Below are 8,471 nucleotides of genomic sequence, written 5' to 3'. Positions count from 1 at the left end.
AGGGCCACACTGGCGGCATATGGAGGTTCCCAGGCTAGGGGTCGAATCGGAGCTGTAGCCGCCGGCCTACGCCAGAGCCACAGCCACGCAGATCTGAGCCGCGTCTGTGACCTACACCACAGCTCACGGCAACGCTAGATCCTTAACCCCCTGAGCGAGGCCAGGGACCGAACCTGCAACTTCATGGTTCCTCGTCGGATTCGTTTCCACTGCGCCACAACGGGACCTCTGAAAACCCTTTTCTGACATGTAATCTTCAGCCCCACAATTGGGGAACGACAGGTGAGGCCACCAATTTTGTTTCTGGCAAAGGAATCAAGCAAATGAAGGTGGAGCTGGTCCTTGTGGAATGGGTTTCCCAGACACGTCATTCTGCTAGGAAGGAGCAAATGGAATCTTCTATGGAACTACACTAAGTGCCACTACAGAGAAGCGGTCCCGTCGTTTGGAGGGGTTGTTCTGTCAAGTCGCTGAGCCAGTCTCTGCAGCCACGGTGGGGGGGCATCCACAGCATCAAGCGAAACGTGGCCCGATCTGTGGGCCCGGCTGGGGGAGTGTCCAGTTCACGCGTTTGTTTTCGCGTCTGTTATTGTGCTGTTTAGCCCAAAGCAATTCCTAGCAAATGAGGCAACAGTTCCACGTGTCCATTCATCCCAGAAGCACCATTCGGCCGTGTTTAAAAATGTTAACCTGGGGAGTTCCCGTCGTGGTGCAGTGGTTAACGAATCCGACTAGGAACCATGAGGTTGCGGGTTCAGTCCCTGGCCTTGCTCAGTGGGTTAAGGATCTGGCGTTGCCGTGAGCTGTGGTGTAGGTTGCAGACGTGGCTCGGATCCTGCATTGCTGTGGCTCTGGCGTAGGCCGGTGGCTACAGGTCCGATTCAACCCCTAGCCTGGGAACCTCCATATGCCGCAGGAGCGCCCAAGAAATAGCAACAACAACAACAACAAAAGACAAAAAAAAAAAAAAAAAGTTAACCTGTCTACGTGAATGTTTCTAGACTTTTCTCAACATAATAATTAGTTATTTTCTTGCAGTTTCTGTAGCTCAGAAGTCCAGGTAGCCTCAATTGGGTCCTCTGCCTAGGGTTTTATGGGTTGAAACCGAGGTGTGGGCAGGGCTGGGCTCTTTTCTGGAGGCTCTGAGGAGAATCCTGCTCATTCGGGTTGTCGGCCTGAGGTTCCCATTTCTTTACGGGCTGTCAGCCAGCTGAGGGCTCTCAGATCCCAGAGACAGCCCTCATTCTTTTTTTTTTTTTTTAATTTTAATTTTTGGTTTTTTAGGGCCGCACCCACGGCACATGGAAGTTCCCAGGCTAGGGGTCAAATCGGAGCTGTAGCTGCCGGCCTACACCACAGCTACAGCCACGCCAGATCCGAGCCGCATCTGTGACCTACACCACAGCTCACAGCTGCGCCGGATCCTTAACCCACTGAGGTCAGGGATCGAACCTGCAACCTCATGGTTACTAGTTGGATTTGTTTCCGATGCGCCACTACCGGCAGCCCTCATTCTTAAGGATCCAGCGTTGATGTGAGCTGTGGTGTAGGTCATAGACACGACTGGGATCTGACGTGGCTGTGGCTGTGGTGTAGACCAGCAGCTGCAGCTCCGATTGGACCCCTAGCCTGGAAACCTCCATATGGCACAGGTTCGGCTATAAAGAGAGAAACAAAAACACAACAAAACTAAATCCTGTCTCAGCAGAGCTCTGGACAGCCTGCGGCCTCGTCAAGTGGATGTATGTAATTAACCATCACAGAGGGAAGAAAGGCAGACCCCAAGTTCAAAGCAGCTAGTCCCAGACTTCTGAACTGCGCAGACCGCTAAAACGAAAACCAAACCAAAACGGTCCGGGGTTTCATGTCCCCCAGGACAGTAATGTATGGTGGCCCAGCAGTGCCTTCAGCTTCCAGGAAACGGGTAAGCCTTCCATGGACCTGCTCATTGTGCGGAGTTCGGAGGAATTCTTTTTATTCTCAACCCTACCCCATGGGGCTCAACCAAGCGGGGAGAAAAGCACGTGATTTCTTTGTGGCCCATGGCAGCCAGGTGCCCGGCGGGGGGGGGGCCTCTGGCAGCGCAGCTTTCCAGCCCTAGGGTGGGCAGGGAGCAGCAAGGCTGGATGGCAAAGCTGGACTGCTTTAGCCAGGCCTTCAGTGGAGGTGTTTTTTTTTTTTTTGTTGTTGTTGTCTTTTTGCCTTTTCTAGGGCCGCACCCGCGGCATATGGAGGTTCCCAGGCTAGGAGTCGAATCGGAGCTGTAGCCGCCAGCCTACGCCAGAGCCACAGCAACGCAGGATCCGAACTGCATCTGCGACCTACACCACAGCTCATGGCAACGACAGATCCTTAACCCACTGAGCAAGGCCAGGGATCGAACCCGAAACCTCATGGTTCCTAGTCAGATTCATTAGCTACTGAGCCATGACGGGGACTCCCCTCAGTGGAAGGTTTTAACATCTGTTTTGAGGGTTTGGAATACTAAAGATTACCATGGGTTTTTTGTTTTTTTGTTTTGCCCACACTGGCAGTATGGGGACGTTCCCAGGCCAGGAATAAAACCCGCACCACAGCTGTGACCTGAGCCACAGCAGTGACAAGGCCAAAGCCTTAACCCACTGCTCCACCAGGGAACTCCATAAAGACAGCCATATGCACGTGGAAGTTAAAACATCAGAATTATGTAGGGTCGTGCATGTCTCTTCCCAACTCTGAAACAGGATGGATGGTTGGCTTGGTGTAATTAGGGGCTGAACTGCATAGACAGTAACCACTGAGGAGTAGGGACATGTTTAGTGGCAGGGATGACAATGATATTCTAAGATATTTGAGATCTTCTAAGACACTTTGACAGGAGTCTGTGTCCTGCGGTGAGACAGCCACAGTGCTTTGGCGGCAAGGGGCTCCACTCGCAGGACCGGGAACTTGGGGCACGGGACTTTTCTGGGCTGTTTCCTCCTCTGCAAAATGGGGGTGCTAATAATACTAATGCTAATGCTATTAGAGCTGATCATAGGCTTGTGGCAAGTCAATGAATTTTAATATATGTGAAGCACTTAGCACAGTGCCTGGTACGTTGTAAGCATGATGCAAAGGTAAGCTATTATTTACTGGCAACTGTGAACACTTGTCTCTCACTTGCTGGGTTGGGGAAGTAGTTTTAATGCTGATGCAGACAACGCTGCCCCCCCCCACTCCCCCCAGGAGATCCACTTGGCCGGCTTTGCCCCCACCCCCTACCTGCTGGGCGTGTCGGCTGCTGAGAGCTCCCAGGTAGAGTAAGCATCTCTTGTAGAGGGTGACACCACCCGCCCCTCCTACCCTGGGGCCACTTGCAGCCAATGACGGACGTAGGAGAATAAGTTTTGTCTCCGAATGTACCAACCGGAGTTCCCGTCGTGGCACAGCGGAAACAAATCCGACTAGGAACCATGAGGTTGCCGGTTCAATCCCTGGCCTCACTCAGTGGGTTAAGGATCTGGCATTGCCTTGAGCGGTGGTATAGGTCGCAGATGCGGCTCGGATCCTGCATGGCTGTGGCTGTGGCGTAGGCCAGCAGCTGTAGCTCCGATCGGACCCCTAGCCTGGAAACCTCCATATGCTGAGGGTGCGGCCCTAAAAAGGTAAAAGACAAAAAAAAAAAAAAAAAAAAAAAGACTGTAGCAACGGTGAGGTGCACGTCTAGCTGCAGAGCTGTCACGGGCTCAGGCAGAAGCCGGACCCCTGCGGCCCCCAGCCCTCGGGCCACCCCCTTCCTCCGCTCTGTCCTGTGCTTCAGGCCTCTCTAGCCGGCATCGTGTGCCTTCAAATCCTTGCTTTCTCTTTGCTTCTAAGGATGCGTGCCTGAGACAGCAGTGCAGAGAAGACTAGGTTTTAGAGCTGGACTTGCTCTTGGAAGTCAAACTGCAAAAATAATTTTGAATTCCAGGATCTCTCTGCGTTTCTTGCCGTCGTCTTGTTATTTTACAAGAACTTGGTGACGGTGGCATTTTATTCTCCAGCGCACAGAGGTAGACACGGACGCAGTCTTTCGCTGAAACATTAGTGAGTGCTCAACACGCGCCAGGCGCCGTACGAGACCCGGTGGCCAGACGCAGATTTGCTTGTTTTCAACCAGGGGATCCGGTTCAAGAGTCACAAAGCCCTGGTCTCCGTACCAGGAAGAATTGTTTTTCTTGGAGCAACTGATTTAATTTTTGTCCCAGGGACACTGCACATGATGAAACCAGCCATGTCTTCTGTGCTTTGCTGAAACCTTCAGCGACAAACACGTGGCACACACTTCTGCTCCGTGCCTGGGATCTGGAAGCAAGAATTCAATCGAATTACCGCATCTATTGTTCCTATTTTTGTTTCCCAGTTTCCCTGATGAACTTATTTTTATCTTGTTTATATATTTGCAAGTTGCCCGAAATGCTTTTTTTAGAATTTTGGATATTGGATATAAAGAAGTCAAACTTAAAGCTACAGCCTCTCTGTTGAATTTCTTCCTCCTGGCGGTCACGATTCTCTCGAATGTTCCAACTCAGTTCTAGGACACAAGCCCAGACAGACCGTGGAACCAGCATGCTAGCATGCAGCTTTCAGCCAGTCGTGTGTGGCTGAGATACGAGCCACCCTGTGAGGGCGGGTCATCAGTTTGGGGGTGTCTCTAACTAAGGAGAGAGCTGCCCACAAAGTTGGAGACTTTTGTTCAGCCCCTTCTTTCCTTTTCTTCTTTTTGGCTGTGGTGTGTAACACCTTGAAGTGGGATCTCAGTCCCCCGCCCAGGGATTGAACTCAGGCCACAGCAGTGAAAGTGCTGAATCCTAACCACGCGATCACCAGGGAAATCCCTGTTCAGCTGTTTCTTGCTTTGCATGACATTCTGGAAACAGTCGCGTGGTCTCTACTGCGAAGCATCAGTGGAAACCACAACTTCCCCGTCTTAAACATTCCCTGCAGAAGAGATAATGACAGTGACGGTGGAGCCTAGCTCGCAGCATCCGTCAGGGTGTGATCGGGAGACGGAATCACACAGCCCTTCAGACGGGGCAAGCTTAACAGGAAGAACGACGAACGGGGTTGGGGGACAAGAGTTTGACTAGTAAGTAAGGAGACAGTCGCTACGGAGAAGATCCCGCCAGGACAGGCCGCACCGCTGGGGCCACACGGGAAAGCACTGGGGGCCAGTCACAAGGCCGAGGGCCAGGGGGATCTGTGGGCCAGAGCCTTTCCTGTGGTTTCTTTTTCTTGTCTTTCCTCCTTCCTTCCGTCCTTTCTTTTTAGGGCCGCACCCACAGCATGTGGAAGTTCCCAGGCGAGGCTTGAATTGGAGCTGCAGCTGCCGGCCTGCACCACAGCCACAGCCACGCAGGATCTGAGCTGCGTCTGCGACCTACACCACAGCCCACAGCAACAGCAGGCCAGGGATCGAACCCGCAACCTCATGGTGCCTAGTGGGATTCGTTTCTGCTGCACCACGATGGGAACTCCTCCTGTGGTTTCTGGGGGAAGGATGGTCTTAAGAGGCAGGGCACGCGGGCGTAGGACTGGCTAGTGTGAGTAACTCTCGCGGGCTCTGGGGCAGAGGGGCCGTCCCTAGCTACTTGGTACCTGGACCTGGGTGATCAGGGCAGGGGGCCGGGAGCATGAAAGCCCATTAAGAGGGTGGTTGGGAGCAAGGGCTCGGGACTGGTTGGTTTGCATCTGTCAAGTGCTCACAGGCGTTATTTACCATCTACCGGCCGGCTCACCCTGGACGGCAGTCCTCCCGGGGTCAGTAAGGCCCCGGATGGCAAAGCATCAGAATAGAGGAAATAAAAGATTAGAGTTCCCTGACAGCCGAGTGGTTAAGGATCTGGGGTTGTGACTGCTGTGACGTAGGTTTGAGCCCTGGCCTGGGAAATTCCACATGCCACGGGCGTGGCCAGGGGGCAAAAACAAGGAGATGCGCTTGCTTCGTGCAGGAGCCAAGCTTGGAGAACACCACTCTCCGCTCTGCCAGAGGCCGGGCAGTGAGGCGCACTCAACACGGAAGGGAAACCCTTTCTCCTCCCCTGGCTCTCCAGCTCCCTCTACTGACAAGGATGAGCACTGCTGTTGGTAAGGGAGAAATATTTCCGGAGCCCCCCTCCATTATCCCGCAGCAGTCAAAGAAGGATGGATTCGGAGCTGAGAGGTGCAGAGACTCACAAACCCGCTGGATTGGAAGACACACTAAGGTATGCAAATGTCTTCCTATTCCCCATCCATAGCCCTTCTGAGGATTGAAATTCCCCTGCAAGAGCCTCTCAGGCACTGCTCTTTCGGGTGTAGAGGCAGAGAAAGCCAAGTCTCAATGCACACAAGGTATCCCAAAGGAAGCGGACTCCATCGCTAGTGATGATTTCTTTCAATGGCATCTATTTAAGGATGTTATTTGACCAAAACGCAGGTATTGGCTAAAATAGAATGTTCTAGACACTTGGTGCCAGACTAGCTGCACAGCATTAACTGGGATGCCTCTAAAAAACTTAATAGACTTTCCCCTATTGGGGGGAGCAGTTTCGGGTCTACAGAAAAACTGAGTGGCAAGTAGAGAGTTGCGATGTACCCCTCAGAGCCTACCCTCTCCGTTTCCCTTATCTCTTGCATTAGTGTGGTACCCTAGTTACAACTGATGAGCCAATATTGACACACGAGTATTAACTAAAATCTACCATTTATCTTTCTTGTTTTTTTTTGGATTTTTTGCTTTTTAGGGCTGCACCCGCGGCACATGGAAGTTCCCGGGCTAGGGATCTAATCAGAGCTACAGCTGCCGGCCTACACCACAGCCACAGCAATGCAGGATCTGAGCTGTCTGTGACCTACAGCACAGCTCATGGCAACGCCGGATCCCTAACCCACTGAGCGAGGCCAGGGATCAAACCTGCATCCTCATGGATTCTAGTAGGATTCGTTTCCAGTGCGCCACAATGGGAACTCCCTAAAATCTATCATTTATATTAGGGTTCATTCTCTGTGTTGTACATTCTATGGGCTTAGACAAGTGTGCAGTGACATGTGCCCATCGCTGTACTATTGTAGAGAGTATTTTGACTGCCCTGAAAATCCTCTGTGCTCTGCCTATTCATTCTGATCTCCAGCGCCCCTGATCTGTTTACTGTCTGCATAGTTTTGCCTTTTCTAGAACGTCATCTGTGCCATAACGAGAACTCCCTAAAGGATCCAGCTTTGCTGCAGCTGCAGCGTATGTCACAGCTGCGGCTTGGATTCAGTCCTAGGTACGGGAACTTCCAAATGCTGCACGTGCGGCCATAAAAAAATACTAAGTTGTGAGGTTCCTTAGAGGCTTCTTAGAGAGGCAGGTGTGACCCGCTCCGTATTAACATTCACCAGATAACGCCACTGTCTCCAGCGCGGTCTGAGAGTTCTGGTTGGTCCACACTGTCAGTACTTGGGCTCGCCAGACTTGAAAGATCCGCTGACACATGGGGTGTGCATTCAATGCGATGAGATGACTGAGCTCTTGTTGAACCAAGACTCCGTTGTGACTGCTTTCCCAAGAAGTTCCTCCTGGACCCGCCATCCCAGTCCCCTGGCCCTTCACCTGCCTCAGAGCAGATGGCACCCTGCGTGGAAATGACCCGTCAGCTGGACTGTCTTCCCGCCCCCCGGCCAGACACTCCTTAAAGGAGGCCGTGGTCTGACTCAGTTTTGCTTCCCAACGAAGACCAGCTGACATAGGTCTGGGTCACAGTAAACAGGATTTGCTGAAGTGCTCTTACTAAAAACAAAAGCACACCCACTTCCGGCTAGGAGCCTTCATTTCGTCTATAAACTAATCCCCCCCCAACCAACCCTTTCAATCTTATAAGGTTGTTAGGGGCAGCGGGGCTAAATAGTACAGAGCTTGGCACATATGCCCCCAATAAATACCTCTTTTTCTTCCACTAAGGGACCAAGGGAATTATAAGTACAGGGTCTAGGGAGTTCCCGTTGTGGCTCAGTGGGTTATGAACCCAACTAGTATCCATGAGGATATGGGTTCGATCCCTGGTCTTGCTCAGTAGGCTAAGGAGCCAGTGTTACGGTGAGCTGTGGTGTAGGCCGGCAGCTGCAGCTCTCATTAGACCCCTAGCCTGGGAACTTCCACATGCTGTGGGTGCGGCCTTAAAAAGTTAAAAAAAAAAAGGGGGGGGGGACACAAAGTGTGTGGTGATTTCTTCCAGCAGGAACAGGAAACTAATGCACTAGGCCAATGCCATCTTGTGCCATGAATAGGTAAATAGCATATGTACATGAGTGATGAAAATGTGTTTCAGGAGTTCCCTGGTGGCTCGGCAGGTTAAGGACCTGGCATTGTCAATGCAGTGGCTCGGATGCGACCCCTAGTCTCAGAACTTCTGCATGCCACAGGTATGAGCAAAAAAAAAAAAAAAAAAAAAAAGTGTTTCTGAGAAGGGCTGTTTGTTCGAAACGTGAGGAATCTTCGAGAATGTGCA

Source organism: Sus scrofa, chromosome X (genome assembly GCF_000003025.6).
Source record: "Sus scrofa isolate TJ Tabasco breed Duroc chromosome X, Sscrofa11.1, whole genome shotgun sequence".
In the NCBI taxonomy this organism is placed as follows: domain Eukaryota; kingdom Metazoa; phylum Chordata; class Mammalia; order Artiodactyla; family Suidae; genus Sus; species Sus scrofa.
The sequence above is the reverse complement of the archived record's forward strand: the minus strand, read 5'-3'. Positions refer to the sequence as shown.